The sequence below is a fragment of the Idiotropiscis lumnitzeri genome, chromosome 7 (genome assembly GCF_059441095.1).
Source record: "Idiotropiscis lumnitzeri isolate Australia: NSW breed Sydney's pygmy pipehorse chromosome 7, RoL_Ilum_1.0, whole genome shotgun sequence".
Lineage (NCBI taxonomy): Eukaryota > Metazoa > Chordata > Actinopteri > Syngnathiformes > Syngnathidae > Idiotropiscis > Idiotropiscis lumnitzeri.
Genome location: NC_142397.1, coordinates 13,264,460 through 13,277,818, shown reverse-complemented (window position 1 = coordinate 13,277,818; position 13,359 = coordinate 13,264,460). Strand labels below are relative to the sequence as shown.

At 39.1% G+C, this 13,359-nt stretch overlaps 1 protein-coding gene across 8 annotated transcripts in view; it reads right to left on the bottom strand.

Annotated features, from left to right (window-relative positions):
- Positions 1 to 13,359, bottom strand: part of LOC148333637 (leucine-rich repeat and fibronectin type III domain-containing protein 1-like protein) — a 143,312-nt gene that overhangs the window by 74,024 nt on the left and 55,929 nt on the right. For 6 of the 8 annotated variants that reach the window (XM_088300575.1, XM_088300570.1, XM_088300569.1 and 3 more), the window contains exon 2: positions 9,103 to 9,199. The exons of the other annotated variants lie outside the window; for them this stretch is intronic. The gene's annotated coding sequence lies outside the window, so the exon portion shown is untranslated. The remainder of the gene's footprint in view (positions 1 to 9,102; positions 9,200 to 13,359) is intronic. 8 annotated transcript variants of the gene reach the window in all.

The window sequence follows — 13,359 nt, the reverse complement described above, 5'->3', positions numbered from 1 at the left end:
TATGTTTCTAGTTATCCGGCCATATATTTACATCCAGGCTGATTAAAACATATTTAAATGAAATTGGGAAAAATCTAACACGTGTGCACCAAGAAAATAAAACTCCGCCCATGACACACAAACATGGCCTCAATTCCTTCGATACGCCTCAATCACAAGCTTTACAGCTAGTGAAAAAACACAAAATGCAGTTAATCCCTCTATTTTCACGATGCAAAGTTAAAGAATAGGCTCAAAATGAAGCTCTCTTAATTAATACCCACCCACAGAACAAAACAATATTTAGCCTTGATAAGCCAATTTTACGTGGGTATGTAGGTGCTTTTGAGCACAATGAACCCAACCAGTACCCACTTCCTCAACATGGACGGAACAATAGCACATCACAACAAGAGAAGATGTACTTAAGGAAGGAAAGCCGATCATCCGCTGGTCACACTAAAAGCCTGTGTCATGTTTCAAGGGACAACACAGAGAGGAGGAGAGGATGCAGCCACAGAGTGGCAGAGTGACTGACTGATGTAAAGCATTTTGTGCAACAACTCTGGTAAATTGGTGGGTGTTTCAAAACACACGTCCCCCTCGGGTACGAGAGTGCAACGCTCATCTGTTATAGAATTTTGAAGACCAGTACCTGCAACCTTGATTTGAACCAACCAGGACTTTTGGGTTAAAACACTGGGGGATGACCATAGCGCGAGGAACCCAGCAGGCATGGCAACAGGACGTTTTCTCTCCGGGGCTGAGAAATTTGATTTTCATGACTTCACTTGAGAGGGTCTCTCGTTTTTTTTTTGTTCTTTTTAATAAATGTATGATACACACTAGGGATGTGTGGTAAACACCTGTATTCAACATAAGGTAAGAATTTGCCCGATAGGTAGAGATTTGGACCCTACCATCCAGTTGTAATTGATTACGTCTTTGTGACAGAAATGTCCAAATTGTACGGACACCTCTCTTATCGCCGCGGTTCTTATTGGGAAATGCTTGTCGTACACTATTTTGAAGTCTCCGCACTTACGCGCTGTGGCTGGTGCTCCTTCCGGAGTTGGACCGGGCTCATTTATCCAATCGCACTCTTCTTCTTTAGCCCCTTCAAAGACTGGGAGATTTTTATATAATGTGCAATGCATTACCTGGCTCTTTAGACTGTTAAAACTTTGCTGAATACTAAACAGACTATAATTCATTTTTCGATCCTTTCCTTCATCTCAAATGCTTTTTCAAATTTTTTTCCCTTCATTTAATTAAATTGCTGCAATCCAAATATCATTATCTCAGACAGTGCATAACCCTACCAATATTAAAAAGGAAATAGAAAATTCAAAGCCCGATCACTATTTATAACGTTTAGAATCATACAGATATACTAATCCAGAATTTGAACTTCCTGTCATGTCGTAACAATTAGATAGCTGTTGTTTTATTATAAGAATAACATAATTGAAATAGGCCTTCAATTATTTGATAATGTTATTCTTAAATTACTTCCGGTCACGTGGGAAATCCATCCCTTGTCACACTTCTTGTATGACATTGGACTTCTCAGTTCTTTTCTATATTTAGCACCACTTCCCTCTGCTCAGTGGTGTTACTGTGGTAAAATGACCTGCTAGTGAGCTTGCTGAGTGCGTTTGTTAGTTTGCATGAGTGTTGAAAGAGATTGTGTGTACAGCACAGAGCAAAACTAAATGATCAGCACAATGATACACTCATACAGTGGATAAGGACATACAAGCATTAACATAGTGAGGGGAAACGTCAGAAGCGTTTTTTTTTCGCAATTATTTAGGACATTTGTCAACTCATTGGCAAATTCTCAATGCAAATTATTACCTTCACCTTGTAAAATTATTCATAAAATTGATGTTAACATAAATGTAGTTAAATTTTTTTTGTGCATCTCGGGTAATTTTAAAAAAAATGTTTTTTCAAAAGCTGATGCATCATTATTTGTGCGTACCATGGTATGATGAGTTTCTTAATTTGTTCATAGAATATGGATGAATTTAAATATGAAGATATTGATTAATCACAGATATGTGCGCAAAATGTGCATATGCATGTTTGGCAGATAAAATAGCCAATTGTGGCCCATTGTTTCAAAAATGACAAAAAAAGGACATCATTCCAACAGTCAAAGATGGCGGTAGCCATGTGATGGCCTGGAGCTGCTTGTTGTGCTGAAGGAAACAATGAATTTTGCTATATACCAGTAAATCCTGCACGTTCCGCCTTCCGTCACAAGCACTTTAGGATGATACAGCAGGTCACTGACTTGATAAATACCAGCAAGTCCACTTCGGTATGACTCAAAAAGGAAAAGAAGGTATTTGAAGGCCCTAAGTCAAAGTTAAACGTGTTGAACTTAAATCAAAAAGACGCCTCAAATGGGCAGTTAATGCTTGGAAGTTCTCCATTATGACACATTTTATACGGTTATACAAAGAGTGGGCCAAAGTTCCTCCACAGCGATGTATGCTCATCAAAAGAACTCATCACCAGTCATTGCAAACGCTTGATTTCAGTTATTGCTGCCAAGGGTGGCATGACCACTTATTAGGTTCAATAACTTTTTTCACACAGGGCCAGATAGGTTGGCATTTGTTTCGCTTTAATGAATGAAATCATCTGCCTTTTACATTTATTTGGGTTATATGAACGACATATAAAAAAAAAATGTGATGCTCTCAAAGGTGTGATAAATGTGCCAAAATAAAAGATAAATCAGGAAGGGAGGAAACACTTTCTCTTTCTGCATATCTTCCGTTTCACATTAATTTGATTTATTCTAGTAAGAGAATATATCTATGTAAGTGTGAGATAAAATGTTTTGTGCCCTTGCACTTTATGTACTCTCTCATTGACAATGAAATGCTGCTTTTGACCTTGTATCTCATGATAATATTTTCAAAATAACGATGGAGTATGGAGATACAGTGAGTGCTAATACATTTGCTGATTAAAGATGTCACTCAAGGTCAATCACTGTGAACCTAATCAGCGATGACTGTCAAACCAGACCAAGAAGCGTATCGAGACTGTAAAATGGCATGATTTTAAAAGGTCCACTACCTTGGATTGATTGGTTAAGGTTTTCAGGTGAAACAAAACAATCTTATATGACATTTTTCATGAGACATTGTTTCCATAGTTACCTTCCATGTATTTGCTATTAGTTTAAATGATTAAAAGAACGTCAACTCCATGACTGACCTTTTTCCCACCTTGTTCTATGCACCCGCATTTATAAATTAACTTGATTGTCACCATCAGCTAATTTAGATGTTATTATTGTAATTCGGTTTAAAAAAAAAACAATTAGCAAATTAGCAAGCAGAAACACAGCGGGAGAAAGTCAAACCAAGTGTAAATACTTTATTCATTTGCTTCAAGAAAACATGTGTCAAATAAACCCAATAAAACTACAAAATATGACTTATTTTGCGGCCAAAGTTTATGTATAGTATAAAACTATCCATCCATTCTACAAGCCACTTCTCATCACAAAGGTCACGGACGTGCTGGAGCCAATTCCAGCTGTCTTCGGGCAGTAGGCGGGGTACACCCTGAACGGGTTGCCAGCAGGGCACACACGGACGAACAACCATTCAAACTCACAATCACACCGAGGGACAATTTGGAGTGCTCAACTAACCCACCATGCATGTTTCTGGAATGTGGGAGGAAATCGGAGTACCCGGAGAAAACCCACGCAGGCACAGGGAGATCATGCAAACTCCACACAGGAACCATGCACCTCCGAACTGTAATGTGGGCGTGGTAACCAGCCGTCCACCGTTCGGGCGGTATAAGGTTGTTCATGTGATGTGGTATGTCATAGCAATTTTTAGATAAGTGCTGCTGTGATTACCTCTGATAGCTGTGCCAGACTGTATAGCTTTTGAGCATGAAACACACAGCTCAATGTGTGTGTGTGTGTGTGTGTGTGTGTGTGTGCACGCATTTTCTGCAAGACACTCATCAATGTTACCAACAAAAAAACTAATCCCAGCTTTGATGTGTCACTGGTGGTGCTCACACCACTACCTTATAACCTGTGAGGGACCTCTGACATTATAATTTAAAAATAAATATATAAATCAATATGTATGTGCTGCTCAAATAGTGTGTTATGTTTGATTCCAATATTAGTGCAATACACACTCAATAATCTCTGCATGGCCTGAGAATCACATCCCCCAAACCGGGAGTCTGGTGTAGCGAGCTAACACTAATCCTCTCTGATCTCCGATAGAACACCTTTGGGATGATTTAGACCGGAGCCTGAGAGTCAGGCCTTCTGGTTCAACATCAATGGGTGACCTCACAAATACGCTTCTGGAAGAATGCTCAATTTCCCCGTAACACACTCATAAACCTTAAGGAAAGCCTTCCCAGAAGATTCGAAGCTGTTATAGCATCGAACGGATATCTGACATCATATTAAACTTTATAGATTTAGAATAAGGTGTACCTTAAATTTTGAAGCAGGTGAGAAAATACTTGGCAATATATTGTATAATGTACTGTAAATGAGCTTCAAGACAACACTCTCAGGTTGTTGCTCCACCTATCATTGTTTTACTAGCTCCTTTCACACTGCACATCAATTCTAGATCGTGTGAAAAGTCCCAATATGAATTGGGGTGCGGAAGTAGTCAGAAAGATTAGACAAAGTAGGACTTCAGCTTTTTGTAAGGTGATACCAGGAAGCCAGTACTGTCTCTTCTCCCGTTCCTTTGTGTTAAAAGCAATTGATTCTCTGCTAAAAGTATTGTATATATATCACAGGCACTAATGCTGCCTCATATCAAATAATCTCATTACCATGCACACAGAAACGCCAACAGAGGTTACGTTGCGCGGTTTAAGGGGACTTATAACCGTCCAATTCAGCACATTTCTGACGACAACTCCCTGCTGCATGGAGCCTTTCAACAGAGTTTGGTGATTTCTTCATTTCCTCTTTACTTCAGAAGACCATTTGAAATAGGTGGCGATTTTAAACCATTTTTACCTCTTTCACTGCCAACCCAGGTAAAATGGATGTGATTTTTGGCTCCTATATCCGTCAATGGCAGTGAATGAGTTAAATAGGTGGCTGACAGCTGACAAAATCGTCTAAAAGAAGAGCACAACCTGCCAATGCTGGCCTTCAAAATAAATACATTAAAAGAATCCTGTCTAACCTCCCTTTGTGAGTTCTATCTGATGGGTTTAGGCCAGGGATGGGCAACTGCGGGCAGTGTGTGATCCGTGAGGGGCCCCCCCATTAATGGCTCGCTCAATCATTTAAGTTGCACATCCCTTGAATAGGCGAATGGATGCCTGGTTTGCTGTTACAAGTCCAATGCACCAGTTTAAGAAAAAAAGTATAAAAGGGAATACTTATGCATATGTCCTTTTTTAAAGGCTGGCAGTCTTTAAATAGCAGGTCTGGAAAAACAGTTCCACTCGAGAACTTGTTTAAATTTTAAAATCATCTGCCTTTTTCCAGTCAGTATTTGAAGGTTTTATAAGGCACATTTAATTCAATTACAAATAAAAAAAAAACGTGTTTTTCAGATAGAAAAATACATTTGGTTTCTTTTATCTTGGCATCAAGTATAGACTAGCCGCACTGAAATTATGATAAGCAATGCCACTGTACTAATGGATAAAAAGGAATAACTAATTTGTATAATGAGACCTGTCTGTCAACCATTAAATGGTTCCTGGGAAGGCCAGAACATTAGCACTTATTTTATAGTTCTGTACTTTAAAAACGTGTCTGCACTAATAATTCATTCAAAATTGACCAAAATTAATGTGGATCTCGACTTCTCTACATCACTTACTGCTCTACTTAAATCACCAAGGTGGTTGATACATTTCTCGGTGGCAAAGCCCGAGTTCCTAAAGGCGCTGGATATGGTTTCCGTTCCGGCTATGGAACAGTGGGCCAGCTCTACAACCTTGGCAAAATCCTTTTACTCGTGTGCGACTCGGGTCCTCCTGGCTGTGGCCTTATTTTTTTTCTGGATGCGTAAGCAACCTTGGGTGTCTTGACAGGCTCTCTTTAAGTCTCGTTTATTAGCATTACTGAAAATCACAGACACAGCGTGAGGGAAAATGGTCTTTCATGGAAAATCGTCTTTCAGTTGTAATGAAGCCAAGCCACTCATTTTGTCATTCTCTCAGAAGGGTTGTCCAAATCCGGGCCTTGGAGGTCGCTATCCTGGATGATTTAGATGTTTTCTTCCTCCAACACAATTGATTCAAACGATCAGCTCATCAACAAGCTCTGCAGAAGCCTGATGAAGAATCGTGGACACCAAGGTCTAATAGTAAGCTCATGGAGAGGCTTATCATTGTGATATTTTAGAGGCCGAAATGGGCATGAGGAGATAATATTTTGGATACAGATTTGGGCCATCGTAAGTCACATAAGTTTAGTTTTTCAGATTGTACTTATCCTCTCCATTTTTTTTCTTTCACGTTACACCAAGACATGGGGCCATATTGAGTTTGCAGAAGAACAAGAGGCATCTCAGGGGCAATTAATTATTGACAGATTGACTCAAAACAAATTGGCATGATTGAAAATTAAAGCCAATTTAATTTTCCTGAGAAAAAAAAAAATAATGCGAAATGTGAGTTTGTTGATGGAAAATTGACAATCGTGAGTCTGTAGTCCCTTTAAGAAAGAAAATTAATTTTGAATAAAATACAGGAAACGTAATTTGTTTTGAAAATATGGCGGGGGGATGGACAGATAACAGCAAAGAAGTGGATGGCAATTTTGAAATCAATTGAAGAACACTGGAAGATGTATTCAGTGATGACGTTTCTGGGGAATCCATATAAGACAGCATGTGTGTCTGCCAAACAGCAGCCAGGCACATTATCAAAAATAAAACTTAAACAAATTAAGAAGCCATTAATCGGCAGCGGTACCAGAGGCATTCAGTGGGGACTTACAGTACCCAACGTAATCCACCTATATCATATCTCAATCAAAGAAACCATCAATACCGCAGTATATAAAAACCCAATATAAGAGCATACAACTGTGCCCCATAAATCCTCTGCATCAGATCAGAATTAAACAACGAATTAAATTAAACAAATAAATAAATCACAGGACAGAAAAAATGTTGAAACCATTGACGACCAGCTCACTTGTTTCATCGGACATACTGACTACTGATTCTGAAGGACCTCAGCAGCATAAACAAGCTAAAAATCTAAAAACATTTATTGGAAGCAGTGCAACTACGAGAATTGATAAATAACCAGAAGCGACTTTTGGGGATAAATTAAAACAATTTCATGCCACAAGCAGTAGAACTTAGATTGTGAACGCGTTTTGGTCAACAGAAACGGCCTTGTTGACACTAAGAGCCTACCGTTGATAGTCAGCAGCAATACAGGATTAATGAGGCATCTTTTGCAATCCATAAATAAATCTCCAACCCCACTAACCTCCTTTATCTGTCATTTTAATGGATTTGATTTTCAAGATGTCCAACACAAATTGGGATAAATCTCAGAGTGTTTTTGTTTGTCGACATACTGACAGTTTGTGTGTGTGTAGTGATTGAAATTAAGGTCTGCATGGTTGATAATGAATGGCAGCTGTCTATCGCATCCTTGAGTGTGTCTTCTTTTCTCCTTTTATCATTTATTTTCATCTAACTCCACCTTCCCACATGAAGTATAAACTATCTTCGTTTAGCTGTAGCTTGATTTAATCTGTAAGCATCAATTTCAAGAACAGCGAGCTACTTCTTGGAAGTAAGGTCATCAAAACAGGCATTTTTTTCGTTTGGAAGATTAGACTTGTGTCTTGCCACCCAGCCCAGATATACACTTTGAAGAAGATTGTTGTCACATGTACCAATCAGCCAATACTTCAGTGTTCACTTTTTTTTCTTGTGAAATCTTCTAGTGAAAGCCACTTCAACAATTAATGTGCACACAATGATATTAGCTCTGCTGCAATTTTTTTTTACTTCCAATCGCTAAAGATTTAAATTAAATAAAATAAAAAAATCAATTGAGTTCTATAAGTTATAGGTCAAATTGATCGTGAAATTTTTTTAAATAATTTATCTTGGTTGAATTTTATTAGATCCATTAGAGCTGGTATTGGGAAAGGGTGTGACTACTTATCCCCATATGACTCCGCTTGTGTCTTGGTGCTGTCCGACATTTTCACTTCTGTTACATGTGGTTGTTTACCCGGCTAATTGAATGTGCACAAGCAAGTTGCTTCACATGTTCAATACATATACACACGGAAGCGGTGGACCAAAACGTCCAGCAAGGACTTTTCTACTGGCCTACGCTGACACTATTAAAGGCTTTGACCCAAATTATAATATTTGTTTCATAAAATTTCCTTAATTTATTTCCAAAAATATATTCTCTGTACTTTCTCTTGACTGCCGTGCTGGTTGTATTTTAGTTAGGGCTGCAATAATTGATTAATTGATAATGAATTGTCAAATATTTTCTTGAAAAAAGGGTGAGCTTGCGGTTTTAAAAAAAATAAATAATTGTGTCTAAAATATGAGTTTACAGACTAATATTATCCACAAGATCTTTGGAAAAAAACTTTCTCTCTGACCCCAATACAATGTAGAGAAAGCTAATGTATAGAAGTATTTTCCCTGGGAGATTAAACTGGATGTTTGTGCAAATTGTGCATGTTTGGTATTCAAGCAATGCAGCATCTTGTTGCTGGGAGCTGTACGTGTGTCTGCTGAGAAATCATCCAACAATACGTTTTATTTATCTGTTTCAAGGTTGAAACTCGTCAGCGCATCAATAAAATGAGGGGGAGGGGTACGGTGGGAGAATATGGTCTAAAACCAAAGTTAGTTCATTCTCAACGTTCTATTCTATTATTTAGACACAATTAGATTTATTACCGATTCATTATTGCCATTCATCCTTCACACAGCCACTGAAAAGAGAGCTCAGGACTTCTCAAAACGATGGGCTGGTGCTCATGGGAAATGTGGTCGACTTTGAGCAAAACTACGGCTTTTGTCCAAATGGCGCCGTCATCATCACCAAAAACAGAAAGTAGCTGAAGTTAGGCGGGCTTACCAATTGGCAACGTAAGATGGCCGCCAGTGGCTTCACTCCTCCCAATGGCGAGTAAGCGGCATTGTTAGTCCATTCAGATACAGGTACATGCTTCAGTCTGAGAAGGGAGAAATGTATTACTACAAAGTGGAGCTGGCATAAATTGTCAACTAGAACACGGGAATGTGGCCCGCATGACAACGAGCCGGTGTCTTGCTCAGTGAATGGCTGCTGATTGAGATTTAAATGGGTTCTTTAAGGTGAATTAACAAAGATAATGTAAGCGCAATAGCAGTGGAGTCAGTGGACGAGAGGGAGGACTTCGTTCATGTTTAGTCTTAGCCTCTGGCTGTTGTTCTGTTTTGGCGTTGGTTACGGCCCACCGTGGCCGTATTTGTGATTTATAATTAAAGCTGAGACATACAAACAACTTCTCACGTCATATGCTCGAGAGAAGTCGCAGTGTTTTATTTATTTTTTTATTTAATCCACGTTCATCTAAGTGAGGGGTGTGTCTTAGTGGATAAGACAGCCTGTGTGGAATTTGCCTGTTCTCCCAAGACAAGGGGTTTTTCATGGTTCTGCGCCTTGCTCCCGTGATCCAAAAACATATCTCTGAGGTCAAATGGAAAATCTAAATGGTCTCAACTGGGTGTGAATGTGAGTGTGAATGATTGTCGATATGTTCCCTGCAATTGGCTGGCGACCAGTCCAAAGTGTACACCACCTCTCGTGAAAGTCTGCGGTGATTGAAATGTATTGATTAGAAATAGACTGATATGCTTTTTTCAGGGCCGATACCAATTATTAGAAGCCAATGGGGGTAAAATGGTGTCAAAATTTAAGAAAAATAAAAACTCCAAAACTTGACTTAGTTTAAATGCCATTAAGCACATGTTTTGAAAATAGACAACTATAGTTACAAAAGTGCATGGAGCTCCTAGGCTTAGCTGCATGTCTTATAGCTCAGATGAAAACAAACGACTCATTAAAGTTTACCACGGCAAATAGCATTCTGTTCCCTATTGCCTCCGTAGTGTGTGTGACTCAAGGTGAAAAAGCAAACAGGCAGTTTACTGCTGATTGGCTGCTATCCACTGCACAAGGAACCAATCAGATGGTGCTGACGGCGGGTCAATCTGCTTCTGCAGGCAGGGCCATAAGCACAGCAGAGAGAAAAAAGTGTGCTGCTGCGAGCCAAAATAAACCAGCTTTTAATTTATCACCCTTGAAATTTAAAACTAGGCCAATGTCGTTAATCGGCAAAATGCCATTACCGATATCGGCTCGGCCGATAATCGTAAAATCACGAGCATTGAAGAACACAGGTGGATTAAGTCTGGTGAGTCCCCTGAAGTCCAGATACCAAATGCAGAGCCACTGAAGTGCAGTGATATTGATATATGTCACACATTAATAAATAGCGATTGAGAAAACGGATGTAGGAACTCAAATAGAATCGGACGTGTAGATGTAATCTAGCCAAAATCTGCAGACTGTAATCTATAGGCTCAATTTCTATGCATCATATTTATGCACAGTGGAATGCGCATTTGTCTCCTACAGCATCGCTGTGTCAAATTATAGAAGCCTTCAAGTGTGCCATTTCTCCTGGGAAATCCCTAAGCAGAGCAAATTGGAAGCAGATCATACTTAGTAGTTCAAAACATATACTCCACATTTGTACGCACACCCACACAAAAACATTTGGAATATGTTATCGCAACAGCACCTCTCATCTGAAACAGTTTACTTCACTCTATTTCTCCATTTCATAACCACTTTGGGTGTGTTCTCTAAGTAGCGCGTCAACATCACTGTCTGCATGTGCATGTTTTCGTGGAGGTGTGTTTTTGTTGTGCACTGTCTTGAATTGATAGAATAGGTTATGATAGGTCTTGGGGCGACAGCCAGACAACAGTTGACACTGACCTCTCTCTTGCCGCCGGACTTCTGTCTGAACACTTCCGTCCGCATCTGCCCATGCTCCAACTTCATTATCTGACTCCACTGACGATTGACTTAATGTTCAGTGTGTAGCTCACACTCTATGATTCCACTCATACATTTAAATCCTGAACCTTTGTTTGCATTTGTTTTACATAAACAATGTGAGATTTATCTTGCGAAGTCACACAAGATATCGGCTTTGTTTGTCCGGAACATTTGCTTTCACTTACCCTCACAAATCTGCACCAAAACAGTTGAAGTTTACCCTATATTTTGTGTCAGGTGGTCATTTTGTAACAGATGCCAACTCGGCTGTGTACGTTAGTCAAGCCTCACACCTGGGAATGCTTAAAGACGGTGCTGGCTAACACCCGCATTATGAACGCACCCATTAGAGATTCAAATTCATTACTTTCAGAGTTGGTGGAAGAATTTCACATTTTGTAATTGCGTTTATATTTTCATACATTTCAATTTTTTTTTTCACTTTTAATGTAATTTAATTTTCTCTCTACTTCCCAGTAGGGATATGCATCTCTCCACTAAAAGACAATTCGATACGTATTTCGATACATGGTGTCCGATACTATTCAAGGACGATTGGATTTTAAAGGAATTTTTCGATTCGGTTCAATTCAGTAGCAATATGATTCGATCTGACATGGCACTGCTCAGTTGGAGAGGTTATGATCCAAAGAGTATCTAGTTGTTCTGTACTTAATATATATATGAATGAACTTGTCAGTAATGTAACTGTGGCATTTCCTTCAAAGATATTTTTCATCAATAAAGAGATGACTCTGTATGTATCGCAATACATTTTAAAGTGGAACGATTTAATTTGGTTCCATTCAATTCACTCGCATCGTTTCCATCATAACCAATTTTCCGATTCAAATCATTTTTGTTCCACCCATACTTCTCAATAAACTGTACCAGCCTTGGTTCATGCACTGGGAATGTTCAGCGGGAACAAAAGTTGTTTTTCTTTCCTGAAATTATGTATTCATTACCAAATTGTCTGCAAATGAAGATGAACTACAACTTTATTTCTTCTGTGAAATTGATCATTTATGTTACTGTAAATGTCAAAAGGTGTGCTTCCAAACACCCTCCAATTACTGCCTAAAGCCTTAATGTTCACATTAGACCTTTTATTCCATTGTATGCATGGTATTATTATGTAATGTGATCTTACTTACTACTTGTACTATGCATCTTACTCAGGCTGATTAAAAGCAAAACAGTTTGACCTTCGCTGCAGTTGATGGCCCAACATCCTCTTCTTATCATATCCGACTGCTTGCCAGTCCTTCTGTTTTGCAAAATGCCCTTCATTTGGTCATCTCTGCCTCCATCTGTTTCCTCCCCCCCGCAATTATCATTCTTTCAATCTTCCCTCCCTAAAACTGTCTTCTCAAATCAACTGCCCCAATCTCTCTACTCCAGTCTCGATGACACCCTTCGCTTGTACATCCACTCCTTATTAGCCGTCCAAACCAGCAATGGCTGTTTTATAATCAATGCTTGCATTTCTCATTAATTTTATGGTTGCCATGTATTCATTCTTGGCTGGCTTCAAAACAGCCCTTATCCCTTTCCCCCTTTTGATTGCATCCTCCCTCTGAGCCCCGCCTCGTCCCCCATATGCTTCTTATGGCTCGCCTCCAATCACAATTGGTCAGCAATCATCCATTCATCTGTTAGTCCACCTGATGCTGGTACGAGTTTGTGTGCAGTGATGACTGGAACGATGCAATATGGCCCTTTAGTGAACGTAGTAAGAATAGAATAGATTTACTTTCACACAAAATCGTGCAGCTAAAGTATATTGTATGTATGTACACCATATATCAGGTTGTCCATTGCTCAACAAATGACTCTCTCATAAATCATTCATTACAATACATGCACCCATTACGGTGATAAATGACAAATTATTTGCTTTTCTCCACACTTCTCTCCAAATTGCCAATTTACTTTAACTGGGTGCAGTTCAACTGTGTGCGTGTAATGATGACACTCCTTTTATCATGTGTAGCTCAGGAGATTGTGTTGCGATTTGCAAGTTGCTTACCGCTTTAAGCCGAGTGGCTAAAACTTTATATTTCTTTGACGGTATAAATGTAACATTTGCCAAGCATCGTTCGCTTCCTTATCTAAAGTCAATCCGTTTTGTTCCCTAGTCACCATAAAATATGTGTGATAATAGCTCAGGCGCAGTTAAGGAAACATTGCATTGCTGCATTTTGGGAACCATAAAATAATCCCTGGACAACTCATCAATTTTTTTTTTTTTTTACACTTTAAAACAACCATTGCCGCATA